General features: G+C 34.0%; 1 long non-coding RNA gene across 1 annotated transcript; it reads left to right on the top strand.

Annotated features, from left to right (window-relative positions):
- Positions 1-3337: 3337 nt before the first annotated feature.
- LOC118763228 lies at positions 3338-24413 on the top strand. The gene is made up of 3 exons (XR_004998978.1): positions 3338-3349; positions 4366-4371; positions 24330-24413. It is a non-coding gene; the product is annotated as an uncharacterized LOC118763228 (long non-coding RNA).
- Positions 24414-25389: the final 976 nt, after the last annotated feature.

Below are 25389 nucleotides of genomic sequence, written 5' to 3'. Positions count from 1 at the left end.
CTGGGGCACCGCCATTTGGTGTTGCTACATGATTTTACTTCATGAATGCTTTTTAGCAACTGCCATTTGGTGCATGAGAGAGTTCGATGCAGCTGCCCTCATCTGCACCTCCTGCCATGAAGTTGGTTCATCTGGGACACCTGACAGGAAGAGATCCAGTTTTATTTTAAAGACATCTGCATCCACCCCATGCAGGTCTCTCAGGTTCTTCGGGAGGATATTGAAGAGCTGTGGGCCTCGGAAGCCAAGGCTATGACAGTATCTTGTCCTACATCTTGATGGCAAATTTGGAGTCCTTGGCACCATGCAGTGGCGCCCAGTTCTAGCATTTGTGTAACTCTCGATGCCGGAGTTTGGGATAAGTCCTTCTAGGATCTTCCAGATGTATATTATGGCATATCTTTCTCGCCTACGCTCTAAGGAATAGAGTCTTAATCTCTTGAGTCTTTCCCAGTAGCTTATATGCTGCACTGAGGCTATCTTCTTTGTGTAGCTTCGTTGGATCGCCTCAAGTTCTGTGATTAACTTGACACTGGATGGTGACCATAGCTGAGAGCAATAGTCAAAGTGGCTTAGGACAAGAGTCCTCCAGAGGACCATCATGGTTTCCTGGTCTCTTGTTCTAAAGGTTCTAAGAATCCATCCAGTCAGCCGTCTACATTTCATTGCCAATTTAGCAACATGCACACGAAAGGTTGCATCATCACTCATGTAAATACCCAGGTCGCGCACTGATTGTGCCTCTAGGATTGCAATCCCTCCAGGTCCAGTGTATTTATTGGGTGTTGCATTTAGTTTTGCATGCTGATATCATAAAGCTTGAAACTTTTCAGCATTGAACTGCATGCTATTCTTTCCAGCCCACTTGTATATTTTGTCCAGCTCACATTGCAGGTGCTTAGTGTCTTCAGGGTTCTGTATTGCCTGTGAAACTTTTGTATCATCTGCATAACTTGTGATCGTGGCTCTCTGCGTGGCTGAGGGCATGTCTGAGAGGTCCATTATGAACAGTAGTGGTCCAAAAACAGTTCCTTGTGGAACACCGCTCACTATTAGCGTGTTAATGGAAGTGGCCCCATTGGCTGCTACCACCTGACTTCTATCCTTCAGAAAGTCATGAAGCCATTCTCCCAATGTTCCAACTATGCCAAGATCACGCAGTTTGTGACATATCATTCCATGATCGACTTTATCAAAGGCCTTTGCAAAGTCGAGATATATGACTTCCACATTTGAGTGGTTGAGCAGTCGTTTCAGCACCCAGTCATAGTGTTGTAGGAGCTGAGTTAAGCAGCTTCTTCCTGGTTGGAAACCATGTTGGGTATCAGGCAGTAGGTCATTTTCTTCAAGGAAGGTGATTAGTTTCCTTCTGACTATTCTTTCCATGACCTTGCTGATTTGTGAGGTCTGAGAGATAGGTCTGTAGTACTTGGCCTCCGCTCTGCTACCTCCTTTATGAATAGGGCATATTTTACCTTCCTTCAGTTTTCTTGGAAGTTTGCCAGTTGCAAGGAAGCTCTGAAAGAAGAACTGCAGTGGTTTTGCTAGGACTCTCTTACATACTTTTAGAAGGATTGCCGGGAATCCATCGGGGCCAGTAGCTGAGTTTGTATTCATTTCATCTATAGCCTTTATTACATCGTCTTCCTTTATATTGATGTAATCAATCATCGCTGCCTCTAATTTTATATCTGCAGTGGTAAACAAGTCAGTTGGATTGCTGACTTGAAAATGCCCTAGGGGTGGAGTGAAAATACTCTTGAATTGCTCATTTAGTATTTCGCTTATCCTCATTGGATTTCCTGTGAGTGTGCCATCCTCTTCAAGGAGTGGCCCTATCCTACAGTGCACCGTAGCTGTTTCTTTTGCATACCTGTAGAAAGCTCTGGGGTTAGATTTTATGTTGTCTATAGCCCAGGCTTCTTTGTCTGCTCTTTCTTTTTCATGGGAGAGTTGCAGACATTTTCAATTTCCAACAGTTTTATTTTCAGGCGGGACTTTTCACTGCTTTCAAACTGTTTGTTTAGGCAATTTGAAACTTTTGCACGCCGTCTCATTAGAATTTTCCTCTCTCTGGGGATTTTGTTCTTGTGTACAGTGGCCTTTCTCTCTGGGACACATTTGTAGCATATGGCTTGCATTACAGACATGAATTGTTGAAGCTTCATGTCGATGTCTGGCGTGGAGAGACATTCAGGCCAGTTTTGTTTGAGGATCGCTTTCTGAATTTGTTTCCAGTTTGCCTTATGGAAGTTCAAGCTGGAAAGATCCTGAAAGTTTCTTGTAGGCTGCATGTCCATGCTTTCCTTTGGCCCGTACATGGTCAGCTCTACCATGTTGTGATCCGAGAGTAGTGTCGGTGTCACTTTCACATTATGGATGAGATCCATATTATTTGTGAAGCAGAGATCCAGTATGTTACCTGCCCTGGTTGGTTGGAGTATTACTTGCTCTATGTACAGAGTGTTGATGAGGTTCAGCAGGGACCTCGCCTGTCTTCGTCCGCATCGTGTCATTCCTGGGAGAGAAAGCCCTCGGGCCATCTGATATTGGGTAGATTGAAGTCTCCCATAAGAAGTACACTTATGTGTTGTTCTAATGTGACTAGAAATTCTTCTATTTTTATAAGGCAGTCTTCATGGCTTGGGGTATCTGGAGGGCGATATGTAGCACATATAACTACACCAAGTTGCTTATATGTACAATTAGTGTGTCACACACCGAATTTGAGTATGACAAAAGGACCTGGGGTGTGAGGTCCTCGCGGATGTACATAGCAACTCGTCCATGACTCCTTTCTTTTCTGTCGGTCCGTAGTACAACATACTGTAGTATGTGTATTTCCGCATCTGCTATGTCCAGTTTCAGGTGTGTTTCCGTCAGCGCTATGCATAAGGCTTGATTGCATGCAACAAAGTCTCTCAAGAACGGGATTTTTGTCCTGTTACTGAGTGTTAGCAGCCCTCTGATGTTCAGTGGGAGCATCGAGGTGATGTGTATGCTGTTGCCGGTGGTGTCCACCTTGGGTCTATTTGCTGTGGCGGTCTTATATATATATATATATATATATATATAAAAGAGAACAAAGTGTACGTATGTTGCTATATATAGATATATAAAATAAAATACAAAATGGGACAAGAACGCAAAACATCTAGATTACTAGGTGATACTAAAAGGGACAACAAAACATCCAGATAGACGATGTAAGGCTTCATTTCAATACATGCCAGCTGAATTCAATTCGTCCCCAGTCGAAAGACGCCTGTTGTTATGTCCTGTTATTAATATTATTATTATTATTATTATTATTATTATTATTATTATTATTATTATTATTATTATCATTGTTTTTTATTGTATTATTGTATTTATATTCGTGTAACACCGTCTGTTTTTCCGTCCTTGTTTCGTATATATTCGATGCTTTTTTCCAAGGAATCTAATGCTCTTAGCTTAGTTTTTCCTTGGAGCTGGCCAGGTTGCAGCAATCTCAAGGTTAATCAGCCGAAATTGCGAGGATGATCTGGTTCTTCACTGAAGATAAAAGGCTTCGAATGACCCGTCCGTGTTTTTCTGTATCGTCTATCTGGATGTTTTGTTGTCCCTTTTTGTATCACCTAGTTGTCCGGATGTTTTGCTTTCTTGTCCCATTTTGTATTTTATTATATATATATATATGTGTGTGTGTATGTATGTATGTGTGTGTGTATACACACACACGTACACATATTTGTAAAAATTTATAATATATATCTATATCTATCCATCTCTCTCTCTCTCTTTCGCTATATATATATATATGTGTGTGTGTGTGTGGTGTGTGTGTGTGTGTGTGTGTGTGTGTAGTAAATAAAAAAGAACGAAGAAAAAACACAAGAAAGAAACAACAAGGCATGGACGTGGTACATGCAAGATATCAACAGGCGTCCAGGGAATAAAATAAAGGTGGTTTTACGTTTTGATCAAAGCACTTCGTCAGAAACAGGAGACGGTGGAAAGTTCAAAAGTAAAGGAAGAGGGAGGAAGAAAATCGCCAACGATTCACATGTCGCTACATTTTGAAATCGATATATTCATATATATATATATACGATGAATAGCTTCGTGTAAATCATGGTCCGTTTTGTTCTCTGACGTTATTATCATCTTATAATCATCTCATAATAATGACTTTTATGACTTTTATTTGTTATTCTTTTATTTAATTCAGTTATTTGACTGTGGCCATGCTGGATCACCGCCTTTTGTCGAGCAAATCGACCCCAGGTCTTATTCTTCGTACGCCAAGTAGTACATTATTTGTGGCTGAGTATGAAATGTTAACATTTTGTCTGTTAAATATGCTGCTATATTTGCTTGAAGAGGAAAGTAGTTCTCTAGAATCATAGGAAATTTATATTAATGGCGCAGGTATGACTGTGGTTAAAATGACCGCTTTCAAACCAGCCGGTTTTGGCATTGCTCCCATTAGATGCGGATTGGCCTATTGTCCTCAGCTGTAGACCCAGACGTACCAAAGACATGTGAGTAAATATTGTAAACAGAAACTGAAAGTAGCCCACAGATAAATAAATAACCAAATAGACAAACATGCAGACAAACAGATATACAGACAGACAGATATATAGATGATAGATAAAGATACATAGATAATTTATAAATGTGTTATTTTCTCTACATTTGTTTACATTTGCATTCTATGATTACTATTACATGCAACGTTGTAGGTTTTACTTATACCGTTATAAACGTTTCTCCTAGCTTCAAAGTTTTCTACATTGAAAAGAAAATGACAACGCTTTTCAAAAGAAGATTTGTTTTTTCTAGCCCCGAGCTGCATAGACTAATAAGGAGAGTACAGGAGGCGGTCGAAAAAGCCAGCTTCTATATATGGCTGAAGTGGGAAGACCAAAAATGGCTTGAAAGTCATAAACACGCCGATGGGAAATAACATCATTAGGTGAGACAAGCTGACTGAATCAGCTTCGCTGACCGGCAGGTGACGGTCGTTTCGAAAAAGCGCGGGCTAAAACTACGCGCCTTCACTAGTCAGTTAAGGTGAGACATTGTCACGTGACAGCTTGCTGGGGCTGCCTGCTGGAGTCTATGCGGCAGGTATTTAAAGGGAGAAATTCGACAAGACAGTCAGTCACCGGCTGACACTCACTGACGATACATCGAAGAGGCCAGGGAACAGAAGAAAGAAGACATTTACCCAACACCAGAGCTGTTGGTAGAGGAGTAGGGGCCGAAACCGGACGTGGTTCCTCCTGATGATGTCTTGAGCTAACTGGATCCTATAAAGGATCTGTTGCGGTAGCAGACCACAAAACACGGTAGTAATTCCACGTGCGAAATAAGAGCGTTTACTTGAAAAAAGCAAGCACCTGTGACACGAAATGAATTCGTCTTTAAATCATTGCCTCCGTTATATATTTGTTTAAACTATATACATATAGATATATATACGTATATATACATATCTATCTATATATGTATATACATGTACATATAAAATTTTTACACAGATATATATATTATATATATATATATATATATATATTATATATAATATATATACATGTATACATATAAATCTCTCTTCTCTATATATATACAGATCTATAATAACATCTATATATATAGATATATTTACATAAATAAATATAAAAGTATTTATATATATCGATATACATCTATACAATATATATATATAGACATATACATCTCTCTCTATATATATCTGTATATATATACATATACATATATAGATACTTAGTGCAGATGTATATACACATACATAGATGCATATATATTATATATATATATATATATATATATATATATATAATATATATATATATATATATATATATATATATATATATATATATATATATGTTCATATGTGGAGGTGCAATGGCACAGTGGTTAGGGCAGCGGACTCGCGGTCATAGGATCGCGGTTTCGATTCCCAGACCGGGCGTTGTGAGTGTTTATTGAGCGAAAACACCTAAAGCTCCAAGAGGCTCCGGCAGGGGATGGTGATGATCCCTGCTGTACTCTTTCACCACAACTTTCTCTCACTCTTACTTCCTGTTTCGTATGTACCTGTATTTCAAAGGGCCGGCCTTGTCACTCTCTGTGTCACGCTGAATATCCCCGAGAACTGCGTGTCTGTGGAGTGCTCAGCCACTTACACGTTAATTTCACGAGCAGGCTGTTCCGTTGATTCGGATCAATCGGAACCCTCGTCGTCGTAACCGACGGAGTGCTTCCATCCACACATGTACATATTCATATATACATGCATATATATACGCACGTAATATATATATATAAATATTTATATATGTATACATGTGAAATATATATGTGATATATTTTCACTTTAATAGCTTCAGGATTAATAATAAAAATATTAAACTGAAAATATCTCACACTACAATAGAGATATATCATTGTGTCACTTTTGACGTGTAATTCTGAAATAGTGTAAGAGAGAATAGGTTGCCTGGGGCTCGTATTTTACAAGAAGTTGAAAATGATTTTTGGCCCATAATACTGCGTCTGTAAAATTTGAATGAAATCATTTGGGTTGTTGTTGAGTCTTAGGTCTTCAGACAGATAGACACACACACTCACACATTTAGAAAGTCACACATTCACAGTTTATATATTAAAACATATATAATAATAATAATAATAATATATAATAATAATATAATAATAATAATATAATAATAATATAATAATAATAATAATGATAATAATATAATAATGATAATAATATAATAATATAATAATAATAATAATAATAATAATAATAATAATAATAATAATATTGCTATGAAGCATTGTGTAGAATATATTGTATAAACGATCGTTGGTAAAGCCAGAACAATGCAAAATAATTGCAAGGCAAATCTTAAGAAAACAAATATATGAATTATTGTCGTCTTATCTTGCATTCAATATTTCTGGATTATGACCTCATTTTCAAGAAACTGAGTATTGTAGCCGATTTCCGTGTGTGAAATGGCTATGCGCGGAAATGTACTGTTATAGCAAGCAGCTAGCTTCCTGTAAATCTCTTCTGTTTTTGATATTTGGTTTTCTTTGGTGTATGAGAATGGCTTCAGAGATTCTAAGGTTGCCCCTGTTTCGCTCTGTTGCCCTAATGTGCACTGTAAATTCCTGTGTCTGGCGTGCGTTACCGTAGATGCTTCTTCACGGAAGCCTCTGCCTGCATGTATTCCCTTATGGATATATGCAATTTTCTTGCTGTGCTTCCTATGTAAGATGCGCCACATTTTCCATAGATGATCTCGTATACAACATAAGTCCTCTGGTACAATCCATGGTCATTAATGGAGCAATTCGATAATGTGCACTCCTCGGAGTAGTGACAGATGTCGTTCTTTGACAGAGCTTTACTCATGGAAGGGCCGGTGTGCACTATCTGTATGTTGAGTCCTTCTCTGCGAACTGCGTGTTGTAAATATCGCTGCAGTAGTTCTGTCATCAAAATGTGGTAGCTTTAGGATATACGTACCGGACTTTGAAGTATGATGGTTCTTCCGAGGTTTATTGACGCTAATATTTTATAGGCGCCGTTGTTTGGCTAAAGATAGTGGGTACCCATTCAGGGTTAGGCCTCTGAGGAACTGTTTGGTGTTGAAGGCTTTGTCGGTTACTTCGCTGCCGTTGTTGCTTATACGTACAATCTCGTTTCTTACGTATGGGCTCTGGTAGCAGAAAACTTTTCGTCCACTACCAATCAGCCTTACCCACCAGATGTACTGTGGCAAATCAGTCGACGCGTTGACTGAATAATATATAAAGCTATAGCTTTAATAAGTTCGTTCAGAGTTGCCTCTATTAGGTAGATCTCATTGACAAGTGTAAAAAATAACCTCGAAACATCGATGTAAGAGACTCCCGAGAGATGGCGACACTGAACGAACTGTGTGTTTTCACACCTTTTTATCATAAGAGAGATTTTCCTCCACAGTGACTGCAGTGTATTTGCCTTTAGCAGTTGAAATATGTGACAAACATATTTCAACTAACCTAAATTCTCCTCATACCTAAACACTGCTATACGTCTATGCTCCATATTATATATATATATATAATATATATATATAATATATATATATTATTATATATATATTATAAAAGGGCTTAGTAAAATAAATTACTTTGCCGCATACTGAACTCATTAGAAATAGCAGCTAAAAAACTTTTTAAAACTATTTCTAATACTTAAAGAAAATCTCTCTCATATATAGTGTTTGCTTAATTCAACTCACAAAGTTGTGAGTTGAATTAAGCAAACACTATATATGAGAGAGATTTTCTTTAAGTATTAGAAATAGTTTTAAAAAAGTTTTTTAGCTGCTATTTCTAATGAGTTCAGTATGCGGCAAAGTAATTTATTTTACTAAGCCCTTTAATAATGTAAATTTGAATTCGCCTTGAATGGTCCCTTTGCATACTGAACACTGGTGAAATGATTAATAATTAATAATTTTGCCCTCAATTGTTGAAAATTATATATATATATATATATATATATATACACATATATACACACACATACACACACAAACTTATTCCATCATAATCACCATCATATTAGGTGCAGGAGTGGCTGTTTGGTAAGTAGCTTGCTTACCAACCACATGGTTCTGGGTTCAGTCCCACTGCGTAGCACCTTGGGTAAGTGTCTTCTACTAAAGCCTCGGGCCGACCAAAGCCTTGTGAGTGAATTTGGCAGGCGGAAACTGAAAGAAGCCCTCGTATATATATATATATGTGCGTATGTGTGTGTGTGTATATATGTATATGCATGTGTTTCTGTGTTTATCCCCCAACATCGCTTGACAACCGATGCTGGTGTGTTTACGTCCCCGTCACTTAGCAGTTCGGCAAAAGAGACCGATAGAAGAAGTACTAGGCTTACAAAGAATTAGTCCTGGGGTCGATTTGCTCGATTAGAGGCGGTGCTCCAGCATGGCCACAGTTAAATAACTGAAACAAATAAAAGAATAAAAGAAAGAAAAAAATCGTCGTCGTTGTTTGCCACAGTTTTCCATGACGACATGGGTTGGACGAGACTTATACGCAATATTTTACAGCTGGATGTCTATTTTGATATTTACCCTGAACTATTTTCAAACAATGCACTTTATTCCAAGATATAGAAATACGCTAGCATCTGAGCTATTAGGCATTTGATTTTCGAGGGGCACTATCAACATTACCGAATGTTAAAAACTGTCAAAGCGAAAAGAAATCCTAAGAAGTATGCATATATTTGTATACTCAAGGCACACGTACAGATGTATTGTGCCTGTGCGTCTGCTTATGCATAGGTAAATATCTCTCTGCCTATCCCTATATATATATATATATATATGTGTGTGTGTGTGTGTGTGTGTTTGTGTGTGTGTGTGTTTGTGTGTGTGTGTGTTTGTGTGTGTGTGTGTTTGTGTGTGTGTATCTATATATCAGATCATTAAAATGAAATATCCGATTTTCTTATGCACCAACGTTGACAGTCGGTAACTCGAATCTTTTATCCTGACAATTCTTTGTTTCACAACATTGAAGAGTTACATAATCACTTTTTCGAAATGCAATCCATGGTTTCTGATTATTTGGAGAGTCTTCACTTGTAAATTATTTTTTGCAAAATCATGGATAGATTAGAAATTCATGTTGTTTATGAATATAAGTTTCGTCATAGAACCTCTGCATCCCAGACAACTCGAAACATCAATGAGGTGTTTAGTGAAGATGTGGCAGATAATCACACTGTACGTCGAGGATTTGTGAAATGAATGAGCATCAAATGACATATCGTCTTGAAACATGCTGCTCTTTGCTGTCACGGCAAAAAAATGAACCATTTTTGCATCGTTTTGTTACGTATGACGAAAAACTGTATTCGTTTCAACAATAGCAAGCGTTCTGCACAGTGGTTAGATAAAAACGAAGTGCCAAAACACATTCTAAAAAAGAATATTCACAAAAAAAGCTATAGTATTTTGTGGTCCATTGCTTGTGATCTGCACTCGAGCTTCATGAAACCTAGTAAGTCAATTATAGCGGATGTATACATCAACGAAATGCAAGAAATCATGAGTGAACTTACAATTTGACAACCGAGATCAGTCAATTAACTTGCCAAAATATGTTCGACAACATGATGCACAACGAACGCTACTCAAGTTACAAGAATAGAACTTGGAAGTACTGTCCTTCACCATATTAACCAGATCTCTCACCAAGTGACTATCACGTTTGCCAGGCATTAGATAACATTTTGCAAGGAAAAAACTTCAAATCTGACGAAAATGCCAAAATAGCCTTTCGGTATTTCATCACCTCTTGCTCTCCAGAATTCCTTGCTGCCGGCATAAATAAGCTACTGATAAACTGGCAAAATTGTGTTGATAATTTATATATATATATATATATATATATATATATATTATATATATATATATAATATATATATATTATATATAATATAATATGTAGTATGTATGTATTATGTAGTATGTATGTATGTATGTATGTATGCATGTATGTATGTATGTATGAATGAATGTATGTATGTATGTATATATATGTATACGTATATATATATATATATATATATATAATATATATATATATATATATATATATATATATATATAAGACTTTTTTGCGTAATAAGATAAAAATCTAAGGGTGTGTAGATAGAGCATTTATAAATAGGTCTTACAGCTGTTTCTAGAATATTTACTAATTATATCCCTTCATCGGAGACGGTGCGAGAGGATAGTTAAGTCATAGTTTATATGTGATACAAAATGGGGAGTGAGATGGAGGAAAGAAAATAGATGCAAGATATGTATGTATTGAAGTTGTAGATCCATTTTTTAGGCAGAATGGTATATATGCAATATTCCAATATCTTATGAGTAAAGTCCAAAAATCCAACAGAGTTTAAAATGAGTCCATCCAACAATAGAGTTTATAAGCAATGTGAGATCCTGCAGATTTTTAAACTTGCTCATTCCCAGTAGAGACTTTATATAGTGTTGCAGAGTCAAAGGTTTTTATTTAAAGTGACCTAAATATAGGGACTGTATTAGTAAGGTCAAATATATATATATATATATATATATATATATATATATATACGTTTATATATTCGTTTTGCAAGATTCTTGATGTGAAATCGTGTGTTGAAACAGATATTGTTGTATTTAGGGATGGTCATGTTACCAGTTTAGCGAATAAAATCACACTCACTATATATTTGACGTTAATTTGCTTCAGCTTTATTTTATCTTTTAGATTAATAGTATTTCAGCCAGATTTCTTTCGTTACACTTCTGTGACCTTATCAGCGGTCGTTTGCTTTCTTCTTATTTGTGCGCCTTTCTTAACTAACGATCAGGCATTTTGTATTTTGTATTCCTATTGTGTGTGTCTTTATTTGCGCATGCATATACCCCTATGTGTGTCTATGTTTAGTAGTTGCGTGTGTGTGTAGGGGAAGTACCTGTATTATCTGTATCCCCTGTTTATACACGTTCATTTAATTTGTTTTTTGTTCATATGTTTATACCTACTTATTATTTTTTAAATTTTTTCTTTTTTTCTTATTTTTTCTGTCTGACGAAAGAAATATGGCCGAAATAGGATTAATGTAAAAAAGTAAGTTGAAGCAAATTAACACCAAATATATAGTGCGTGTGTTTTTATTGGCTAAAGTGGCAACATGACCATCCCTAAATACAACAATATATATATATATATATATATAAGCGCAGAAGTGGCTATGTGGTAAGTAGCTTGCTTACCAACCACATGGTATTCGGTTAAGTCCCACTGCGTGGCACCTTGGGCTAGTGTCTTCTATCATAGCCTCGGGACGACCAAAGCCTTGTGAGTGGATTTGGTAGATGGAAACTGAAAGAATTCCGTTGGGTATATATATATATATGTATATCTATCTATCTATCTATCTATCTATCTATCTATCTATCTATCTATCTATCTATCTATCTATCTATCTATCTATCTATATATATGTATGTATTGTGTGCATATGTTTGTGTCTGTGTTTGTCCCCCACCATCGCCTGACAAACGAAACTGATGCTGGTGTGTTTACGTCTCCGTAACTTAGCGTTTCAGCAAAAGAGACCAATAGAATAAGTACTAGGCTTACAAAAGAATAAGTCCTGGGATTGGTTTTTCCCGACTAATTGTAGTGCTCCAGTATGGCCGCTGTCAAGTTACTGAAACATAAAAGAATAAAATACATATATATATGTATATATATACACTCATCTAAATATATTCATCTAGATATATCGATATTTACCTACATATACATATGCATATATACACGCAAAACCATACAACACAAAATGCACGTATAAAAGAAGATTAATACATAAATAGATAACAATATTAATAATTTAATGTCCCTTCATAAATATGCTTGTATGGACATACACGAGCATACATATGTATTCATTTGTGCTTACTATTTACCTATATCTCTCTTTCCCTATGTGTGCCTACAGGTGTACGCATGTATACCTACGTGATCTATTTTTTATTTGTGCTTGTACGCATGATTGCGTGTTTAAATTTTGCTATATATACACATTTGTAATCGAAAAATAAAACCTTTTTTAAACCGAACGTTGTGCACATACAGCCATACGTATACTTGCACAGAGTTAGACGTAATGTGACACTCGTATACACAGATGCTTGCGCAGAACCGAAATAGATGGTTTTTTATGACGCATTCACAAACTCACAAACGCACACTTTCCCAGTCTCACACACGCACACAAACTAACACACAATATAGTAGTTTCTATGTTATTTTTCAAAATTTCAAAACTACTAACTTATAAGCGTATATTTAGTCTTTTTTAACTAGTTTACCAAATCACTATGATTATCACTCTATCAGTATATCAGTTTTATGATCACAGTAAATAACAGAAAGTAAAACATGTTAGAAATATTGAACGCCGTTTAGTCAGTGAAACCAATATTGAAGATGAATTATTAAATTTCACTCAGAAAAAAAAAATCAATGACCTAGCACCTATATTCACAGCATTTAAAAAGAAGTCAATACGAAAACAGAAAACAGTTTTCATGTGAATATTTCAATTTTGTAGTCTATATATTATTGTCAATAAATGAATATTAAATTTTTATGTTCAGAAGACACAGAAAAATGCAAATATTCAGAAAGTATTACACCCCACCATATATATATATATATACGCGCGTATATACATATATACACATATATATATATACATACAAAAACACCTACACTATACACCTACATTCATGTAAACAGCAATATACACGCGTATATTATATTAAATAAACCAACTTGAGAAAGAAAAAAATAATCGGAGCTCCACTGACACCAGTGGTATCATATATCACATGTTTACAAAACAACATTGCTACCGATTACATAAAAAAAAACGTCTGCCGCACCTTTCAATACATTTATATATTATATATATATATATATCTTTCTATGTATACATATATATACATATATAACTGTGTATATGTACATATATATAGACGTATATATATGTGTATATATATATATATATACACACATATATATATATATATATATATATATATATATATATATATATATATATACATACATATATATATATATAAACATATATATACATATATATAAACATATATATACATATATATATACATACACATCTATATATTAGCATAAACATATAGCAATGTATGCAGGCATGTCTGAACATAATGCAAGTCTGTATATATGTGTGTGTGTGTATCTAACTATATATATATATATATATATATATGGATTTATATGTTTTTATGTGCATGTATGGCTTCCAGTTTATATGGTTCCAAGTTGAGTTCCACCCTTTCGTACCTTGGACAAGTGTCTCTACTGTATTATCTTACCGACCAAATCCTTTTAGTAAACTTGGTAGATAGAAACTGAAAAAGGTCCGTCGTATGTGTGTGTGTCGTTGTATATATATTTGTTTAGAAACCGAAAAAGGTCCGTCGTATGTGTGTGTGTCGTTGTGTATATATTTGTTTCTACACTACTTGACAACCGGTGTCGAGTGTTTAAGTCTCCGAAAGATAATTGCTTAGCAAAAGATACGGATATCGTAATATTATCAACCTTTCCAAAATAGAAAAAAGCACTGAGTTCGATCCATTCGACTAAAAATTCATAGTGGTGCTCCAGCCGCTGTCTAATGACTGAAACAAGTCAAAGATTATATATATATTTATATAATAAAAAAAAATGGAGAAAACCTCAGATTAACAAACACATCGATTATACCACATTTATAGCTAATTATTTTATACTCAAAGCATGACTTTAGGTACGTAACAAGTCTTACGGCCGTTTCCACATCCGTTACCAAGCGCTGTCTATAAATAATTGCGAAAATGAAATTCCTCATCTTCGGTTTAAGACATTCGGTTTAAGACACGGAGTTTCATCAGAGTGAAAACAAGAGTATGCAATATAAACAAAGGGAAGAAGAAATAGGAAAGTAAACATGGCCTAGAAAAGAAGTCTAGAAGCCCAATATATTAAAAGCTTATAATCTATCAATTTGGGGCTACGAGCTCCGTAGATAAAAGAGTGAACTAGTAATGGTCTAGAGAATACTACAATTTTTTCTGGGTAGATTCAATTTAAGGGGTGAAGGTCAAGATGTTTTGAAATTTAAGGGAAAAGTTACTAAAAAACAAATTAGGAAACTGGCTAACATGATTATCAAAGGGCAGTACCTATGCTAACGAAGTAAACTCAAGTAAATGTTCCAAAACATTACCGTAGGGTGCTTAAGAAATATAGCAAATTGGTGACGCATTCCATTTTTGTATGTGTGGCGATAGTTTCCAGAGACATAGAATTTTTTACATTAATCACTATGATTTGCTATACTTTTAAGTTGTGTAAATCCATGCGATATTAAATGGAAATTCGCTGAATATTTCTTCAAACAAATATATATGCGTATTATCGACCTAAATGCAAGTTGTCATAGCAGTGGTAAATTTGTTGAATATAAGAAGAGAAATAAATTAAATATAGACATCAGGATGCCACGTTATGAGAAATTATCTCTGGTAAGGAGACTATAGAAAGAGATTTTTAAAGTTCTCAAGCGTTGAGTATACTGTAAATATCCAGGGCCATAAAAAGTATGATAATCCTGAAAAGATTCATTAATTTTATATATATTGTAAGATATAGATGTAAGATATAGAAGAAAAGCTGTTCAAAGACTCTCTAGTTTACTACTATATAATCCTATACTGGTGCCTTCAATAGGAGGATGATAAGTATGAAGAAAATTACCAAGATAAAATATAACAGTATTACTAGAATAAATATAGAGAAAATAGTTGATAAGTACGATGAGAATGGTTTAAATCACTTACAGTTGAAGTAAATATATTGATTAGTTACGTACGAAATTATTAAATTATGGTGTTTCGAGACATGAAGGATATTACTTAGATTCAACAGTGATAAAGTTAAAGTTAACAGGAGAAACATTATTTATTTCATTAAATTAAGGTAATCGCGTTTTTTCATAAATGAGTTAGTGGGAACACCGGATCAATAATTCATTATGTTGGTTAATTAGATTATACTTATATTTAAATATTTCAAGCGCCTCCAAAGAACATAAATTGCAACCATCCCTCGTCTTCGTTCGGACGGGCAGTACGTATAAATGACTACCATATGGAGAAATAATCTTCGTCTTGTGGTCCCAAATAAATTTAGCGAGCGAGGTGCTAAGTATTTTCTTTTATTCTTAAATATACATGATAATGTTCCGTAAACTAATTTTGTATGTAATAGTACCTATATAGCAAGAAATTTATCAGGTTTCATAAACAAACAGTCTTTCATAAACAAACAGTCATATGATAAATAAATTTTAAGAAATTGAATATTTAAATGGCATTTAGTAAGATTCCTTTAACTGCTATTGAGAATGTTTGCAGAAGCATCACTGTCAACTCTTACTCGTCCATATACACTTGAAAACTCCACTCACTCACACCCATGTACTGTTTCATTTATTTCTTCTCGCCTCGTACCTTCAGAATCTACAAAGAGAGCTCATCACTTCTGATCACTCGATCACCATCTATTTCGAAATGTCTAAAATGTTGGCAGTGATATAACTTCTCTACAGCAACAAGTGATAGCTGGAACCTTTGGAACAGTGTGGTGACGTCAAATACGGGGGCTGGTATAGCTTTCAATGCCAAAGGTTGGCTCCAATCCATCCAGAATCGTCCATACGCATATCACTGTTTACCTCTGCTGTCCTCTCCAGGGAGTAGAGTCATAGCTCTCTCATTCTCTCCCAAGCTCAGCTGTTCGCTGATGCAATTTTCTTGCAATAGCACTGCTGACTCCCTAAAGGTCTCCTATTGATTTGATACTGTTGGGTGTTTACAAGCGAGAGCAGTCGTCAAGACGGTTGAGTATAAATGTTCTCCACAGGACTAGCATAATTTCTTGGTGCTTGTTCTGAAGGTACTTCGAATCGATCTAACCATTCGCCTGCATATTGCCAACATCGTGGTGATATATATGCTCATATCAATCTCCAGGTCACGCAATGTACTTGAGTCGAAGGTGGTAATTTCTTTTCGTACAAAGCATCGTTTTATGGTATGTGAACACTAGCTAGCAGATAGCGAAGGACTTGTTTCAACCCATTTATATGGCATCTGGGATGTCTTGTAGAAGATTAGCATCAGAGAGAGCTTCTTTGAGTGCTAATACTTCATTTGTGTTGTCGGCATTGTTAGTAAGTATGGCTGCCTGTCTGGAATAGGCACCATTTCCAAACACACACACACACACACACACACACACACACACACACAGACACACACACACACACCACACACACACACACACACACACAGCACAGCAGAGACACAGAATAATGAATACATTCCTTCTGATAGCTGAAACTGTTGTAAGCTATTGAAGTTGATGACGTAATTCCAGCTCCTTCCTCATGCAATAATCTATATTACACTGTGCGCAACCTAACACTTTATCGTAAGCATATTAATACTGTAATATAAGTGTCATTAATGTGACTAGGATTTAAGAAACACCTATGCTGCTAGAAATAAGAGCTTAAATATTCTAATGCTGTAGTGAAAGCACATATAATCCCCGTCAGTGTATATACATACAATTATGTAGGACTACAGTAGTGGAGCATTTTAGTTCTTACTTCTAGCAATGTAGGTATTTTTAACACCCTAGTCACATTTAGTGACAAATATATGTGTGTTTGTGTGCATATCAATACCAACATATATATATATATATATATATATATATATTATATATATATATATATATATATATATATACATACAATCACGCATACATATATGTATATATTAATGGGCCTCCATGCAGTTTAAATCAGTCAGTTTCACTCACAAGGCATTGGCTGTCCTAAAACGAAATTAGAAGACACATGCTGAAGGTGCTGTAGAGTATAGAAAAGAAGAGGATCGTAAGCAACCTGTTTACAAAAGGAACGCTACATTCACACTGTTACATACGCATACATGCGTGTGTGTATATATATATGTATTGATATATGCATGCATGATGTATGCACATATGCATGTGCTTAAGGTGTGTTTCTGTATAATTATTTATACATATAGACATTTATCATCGGTTATGAATAAAGCAAATGGAAATGGGAATTTATTATCCTGATTATTTTCCCGGAGGCATAACAATGTTTTGCTATTGTAAAACATTTTCAACATATTTTCTGACTTTTTATTATCTGTAACAGTAGTAGTGACGGGAAAGTGGCAGAAAAGGGGGAGATCATGCTAAATGCATTGCCCATTGTAGATGTTTATTTTTCTGATCCTTAATTAGCCTGATAAATCTCGTCTATGATTTGAGATTGCGAACCTGTTTATGGTGAAACCAAAAGCTTTCCAATATAATATTTTTAGAACTACGTCATTGTCATTTTTGGTTAAAAAAATTGAATAGACTAATTTAAGGAAGATGTAACTGCTATCCTTAGCATGCTTAGTTTCCACGCTGAAGCTTCCTTGTTGGCTTCTACAAACTTTTTCAAGCTAAGAAAAGTGCTTGCAGAATGTATTTGTATGGCTTGATGCGCAGAATTCACTCTCTCCCTTCATCATCATCATCATCATCATCTTGTTGCTGTTATTTCCTTTCATTATTACTTTATTTCAGCTGCCTTAGTACCGGGTATTCGCCGGAGGTCTAGTGTAGCAAGGGCACTTCATTTTGCTATGCATGCTAAAATTATCATCACATTTATTCCATTTTAGATGAAAAGTGCTTTCCGGAGTATAATGTCTGTACCCATCAAGGTTATCTTTTGTAGTTTACGGAGATAGGAGTTACCAAGGAGTTTCTTAATATACTTCTCAGCCCCCTTCATTATCATTCCCAACGTACCAATTACTATTGCTGTTGTTGTAGTACTAAGCTTCCACATTTTTGTGATTTCAGTTTGGAGATCTTTATAGTGAGAAAGCTTTTCGCATTATTATTATTATTATTATTATTATTATTATTATTATTATTATTATTATTATTATTATTATTATTATTATTATTATTATTCTGTTTGACTTTTGCCTTATATTTGTACAAGTTGGCTCCAAGTCTCACCCAGAGACCTCAAGAGACAACAGGTTGGAAGTTCGTATTGTTGTTATTCCTAGTGTGCCATATATTTGGTATTGTATTTAGTGTTGTACTAGTGAATGCCCCCCTCCCCAAAAAAACGAAAATTATATTTGTTTTAAAACTTGAGATTACATAGAAGTTATTATTATTATTATTATTATTATTATCATATTTCATTGACCCTTGAAAGGATGAAAGGCAAAGTTGACCTTGGCGGAATTTGAACTTAGAATCTAAAGATGGACGAAATGCAGCCGAGCATTTTGCCCGGAGTGCTAACGATTCAGCCAGTTCACCGCCTAACCCTTTAACTCAAGTTATTACTGATAACTATTTTTGCTTTAATACCTCCTCTTTAATCTAGAACATTTTAATTCCAAGATGTTTGTACTTGTCCTAGATTTTCCTCTTCCTATCGCACTCTGACTTGGTCAGAAGAGATTAAAATGTCGATGAGGCATTGATTATGATATCCGAATAGATATTTTGATTTGCCTGTAAATTTTGATACTTCGGTGTATCCCCGAAGATAGTAGCCATGTTGGTATTAAGTAACATGTTTGGTACACATTTACATTGCTTGTTGTCTGCATTTTATATTAAAATGTCGGTGTACTGCTAAATATGCACAGCTACTAAATTGATCCTGTCTGTGAATATACTTGGACCAAGCAAGGACTGGACAGCTTCAGATGAGATGGTAAACTGTCACCTTTTACCGACCGCATCGTCTGCATTTAATGACAACGTTTTCTATTACTATTTAATTGTTTGTCACTCATTGTTTGCGCCTGGAAATTGGTTCAGTTAAAATCACACCATTTATTAATATATTTCTTTACTGCCCACAAGGGGCTAAACATAGAAGGGACGAACAAGGACAGACAAAGGGATTAAGTCGATTACATCGACCCCAGTGCGTAACTGGTACTTAATTTATCGACCCCGAAAGGATGAAAGGCAAAGTCGACCTCGGCGGATTTTGAACCCAGAACACTTAACGGCAGACGAAATACGGCTAAGCATTTCGCCCGGCGTGCTAACGTTTCTGCCAGCTCGCCGCCCTTCTGCCAGCTCGCCGCCCTACCATTTATTAATATATTTGAGTAGTCTTATTTATATTGCATAATTTCCTTGCACTACTAAATGTAGTATTTTAGGCAGTATTTAGTTTTCGTCATGTTATGCTGATTATGATCATTGTCGTCGTCGTTGAGGTCATCATCATCACTATCATCAAGGCAGGGCGGGGTCCAGAATCAATAGAATGCTCAAATAAAGATCTTGTAATTCTTTATTCATTTATTATGTTGTGAGTTCAAATCGGACATATTTAATTTTTAACTTGATTTCATGCACCTACATCCAGTATACACTACTAGTATGCCGAGGAAAAGTTTATAAAATTACTCTTCATATCATATGCCTTGTTTTAAACTATTTCACAGAAATAAAATCCAGGACAGAATGCTAAAAAAGATGCCAGCTTGTTTTACAGTATTTAGATTTACTAGTCCAGTTCTCCCAGGGTCCAATGTGTTTTTACGCAAATAAAACAAGTATAAATAACACACCTAACAGTCAAACATTCTCCTTATATATCTGAAACAAACCAGTATTAATACGACATTTTGACATGAATGATTGGCTATAAGATCAGAAGTGAAATGTAACATGATTTAAGTATAGCTCTCATGACAGAGTAAGAAAAAAACAGAATTTAACACAGAATTTCCAATAGATTAGGATACATTTCTATAGGGGAATGAATCTGGGAACGAGCTGGCATAAATATGGATTAGAGTAACGAACCCACCGACCTGCAGCATAACGATTTAAAAATTCAGATATATTTAAGTTTTACATTTGAGATTTTAGCAAGCATAGAATTTAAATTGGAAGCAAAGTAGTTTCATTAAAATGTCACTGCTACTTATTTTATTAGTCTTGTATAAAGTTTAAGCAGAAGTAACTGAAGCACGATTACTACCTAAAAATTCAGCTGGAGGAAACTAAATACGGCACCACTCCTAGTTTGTTATTTTTCTACCATTTCTGCTTATTGGAAACCCTTAGTTTCTTAGTTTCTTTGAATACATACACACATACGTATGTATGTATGTATGTATGTATGTATGTATGTATGTATGTATGTATGCATGAATAGTAATATTTAGTTATGTGCATATTCTACTTTTCAACCAATACTGTTCTAACTGTATACCTATAGCCATACTCGAGTGTATATTAATATCTAACTTTAGCACATGGCCACATAATTTGCCTAAAATATAAAGTGATTACTAAATTCCTCAAAGTATTTTATTTCGTGATATCATCGATCACCTATCTTTAAATACATATTGACACGTGTACACTAGCTGTTATCATACTTGTCTTAAAACTTACTAAAGCATTCTTTTGCACATCGTGTCTTGTCTTGAGAATTGATTGGTAATGGTATTGGTGCTTGTGGTTTGGAAAGTGAAGTTTATATATTTATGCTTTCCCTATTGCATTGCTAAAATTTGCTAAACCCGAATGTGGCGGATGTTAACAGAAATGAAGGTCTCTAACACATTTCATTTAGCAATTACTGTAATTTTAAAGCTTCCATATTTTCAGAATATAGAGTGGTTCTTTGTAAATAATTTCTTATTTCTCTGAGCAGAATCTAGATAAAGACAAATTGCCATGTCATGCAACCAATGTTCTTCACATCACCACCACCACCACAACAACAACCACCATCATCATCATCATCATCATCATCATCCACTGACTACAACTTGCACTAAATTAATCAAGAGCTATAGGAAAGTGAAATTCCCATGACATTTCAGTGACATCTGTATTATACAACTTATATATATATGCCGGTACCTTGAGAGCTAGCAAAGTAAGTAAAGTTCTTAGCTAAGTTTATGATAAATTGGTAGTGTTGTTTAGATGAAAAGCTACTGAAGCATATGATGTTGCAGTTGTTATAGTTACCATGATAATAAGTTTTCCAGCAATGGCCGCTCATCCTTTTTCTAACGTAGTGTATCTAAGGCTGCATCATCAAACGGTATACAGATTTTTGGTTCTTTTAAAATAGTAAACTGTGATTTGAAATCGCTGGTTGAGATTTTTCTTAGAGGCGCCCTCTGCTTGATTAGTATTTTAGGTAACAATAAACATGGAGATGCATAGAAGTCATTTTCACCAGCAGTCTGTTAAATTAAGCATATTACACAGGCGAAAAGAAAATTCGTCCTTGGATTCAATAGAAAAATTTGATGAAGTTTCTGTTGTGTATGTATAAATTATAGCACCATTTGAATAAAATAATCCAAGAAAACAAAATACTCCGATTGTTCTATGTTCTTGCTGTTTACTTCAGGGAACCTTAAACATCTTGAGAAAAACTCTATGCATTTAAATTGAGTGAGGCATTGAAAATATAAGTGCCTGGACCATAAATTTTACACAGTATTAGAGGTTAAGATGTAAACTATTAACATCTTGAATGTGGGCAGATATTTTATCGACCAAGCTTTTATACAATATATTTTTCCTGTTGTGCCTTTCGATATTAAAAGATTTCTGAATCCCCACTTGAAAACAACTGAATGTTTATATGTAATTTTGTGGGAAGCAAGGACTCGTTTATTGCACGTTATAAATTTCCAAATGAAAATCTAATTATATTTTTGTACGGGCAATTTTGTGGACACACAAGCATGCATTTTCGCTTTCTGAACGTTGTTGATTATCATGAAATGTTGATCTCATATGACAATGTCTTCGGTAGATGTCTTTCCTGATTTGTTGCCATTCGTAATTTTGAGAAAGTAACAAAAATACTACCAACAAGTGATCTGTTGCTTCCTTAAAAGATTCGCTTTAATAATGTTTCTTTTTGTATGTATATATGAATACACACAAACACGCTCTCTCTTTCTCTCTCTCTCTCTCTCTCACACACACATACACACACACACACAAACGGAAATTCAATTAAGTCCGTCGTATATGTGTATGTGTCTCTGTATCTGTTTGTCTCATATCAGCCATTAAAGTAGGTGTCGTTATGATTGCGTACCCGTTGCTTAGCGGTTTCACAAAAAATACTGATAAAATGTACAACGAGGCGTAAGAAAATAAATACTGGGGTTGATTCATTCGACCCAAAATTCTTGAAACTGGTGTCCCAGTATGGTCTCAGTTGAATGACTGAAACAAAAGAAAGATAAGAGCGATGTCTTCTGTCGTTGTTTTAAAGAATATTTTCATATAATTAATGGTACTTAATTGAAGAAAATCTTTCTTCAAATATTGTGACTATACCTAAAATAAATGCACGCATACAGATACATGCATATATATATATATACTATATATATATGTGTGTGTGTGATATGTATATAAGTATAAATATTTACATACATGTACATACGTATAAAAATGTATATAAATACACACACACACACATGTATATATATAGTAGGGAATATAATTCCAAACTTACAGGAAAAAATTCAATTTAGCAATTCTAAATCAAATTTCACAATATGTGATATATGTATATAATTAAGGGAAATAACCTATATTAAGTAATTCAATAATGAAAGACATTATCCACACCTTATAGGAAAAAATTGAATATGCTATAATAAATATTATTCCCAAAAATCACTAAATTAAATAAACAATAAATCGACTACGGGCGTTTCGTGACTATATCTTTAAATTAATAATAATAAAAGAATAATATCGATACTATTAAAATTAACACGATTTAAAATTAATTCGATTAAAAAATATAGCCATTCTTCAGGTCTAAAATAATAATAAAATAAATGTATGTATCTAAACATATAATGAATTAGCAAATAGATATAGAAATATACGTATCTTAACACTAAATAATCGAATAAAATATAATAATATTATTGAAAAATAAAATCCTAACTTATCTTATTGAAGAATTGCAGTTAACTGAAATTTTAAAATGTTAAACTCAGATCCTAGCGTTGCTAAGAAATTTATCACGTGAAAAGATGGCGTAAATAATAACTATACAATAAATAGATAAAATATGTTATTTTAGCTGTAAAAATAACAATATATATTTTAGCTGTGAAAATAAACTATATGTAATATACCATTTACTAGAAAAATACTAGATTTTCAACAATTTAAAACTAAAATATGTACAATACATAAAATAAACTAAATTTCGATAACTTAATCTATATTCATCAATTTATTTATTTATTTTATAAATACCTTTGTTTAATCTTATTCCAGTTATGTAATATGCACTACATAATCTACTGCTAATTTATACTCATTACATTACTACAAATTATAACTACAAAAATTAGTAACATAAATCAGATTTAAATATATCCACAAATTAGCTGAACTTATTATATAAGTAATTTCACTTATGTGTGTAATTTTTCGCTCATTTGGGAATTAATCAATTTTTTATTATTTGATAGTAATATCTCCATAAATTCATTTGTACATAATAAACAAAAATTATTACCTATTCGATAGGATTTAGCTTTACAAACTATCTCTCAATTCAAATTATACTTTAGATTTAGATTTCAATTCCCATATATATTTGCTAAGGCCAATAGAATTAATCAATGCTTTATTGTTCAATGAATGCATGTGTTGAGCCCCGCTTAATTTAATTTTATTAGAAATCGACCCCACGTAAATCGCATTTAAATTATAACTATTAGTTTTAATATTATCATCAATCAAATTCACTACACATTAATATATTACACCATCCAAATTACATTTAGTTTTAAATTTGCATTTTGTCTTATCTCTACATTCACAATTAATTATATTCTGGTCTTTATTATTATTGGAATAATTATTTAATTTGTTACTGTAAAACTTTTTAAGCTTAAATCTACTAAAAGAAGAAATAATGTTACCAACATTATTAGTAGTAGAATTATATTTTATTCGATTATTTAGTGTTAAGATACATACATTTATTTTATTATTATTATTTTAAATCTGAAGAGTGGCAATATTTTTGCATTGAATTAATTTTAAACCGAATCAATTTTAATAGTATCGATTTTATTATTTTATTATGATCGATTTAAAGATATAGTCACGAAACGCGCGTAGTCAATTTAATGTTTATTCAATTTAGTGGTTTTTGAATAATATTTATTATAGTATATTTAATTTTTTTCTATATGATGTGGATAATGTCTTTCACTATTGAATTGCTTAATAGAGTTTATTTCTCTTAATTACATACATACATAGACAAAATATATACATACATACACACACGCGCGCACACACAACACACACACACACACACACACACACACACACATATATATATATATATATATATATATAGCTATGCAAATGCATTAAGAATTTTATATATCTATATATCTATATATATATATATATATATATGCAGTACTTCCTCCACGATAGATCTCCCTTAAAACTTATTGCATTTAGAAACAAAGCATCATTCACATTTTAGCGAAATGAAAGCGCCTCGAACCA

Source organism: Octopus sinensis, linkage group LG4 (genome assembly GCF_006345805.1).
Source record: "Octopus sinensis linkage group LG4, ASM634580v1, whole genome shotgun sequence".
NCBI classification, from domain to species: Eukaryota; Metazoa; Mollusca; class Cephalopoda; order Octopoda; family Octopodidae; genus Octopus; species Octopus sinensis.
Note: the sequence above shows the minus strand (reverse complement) of the source record. Positions and strands in the feature narration are given on the sequence as shown.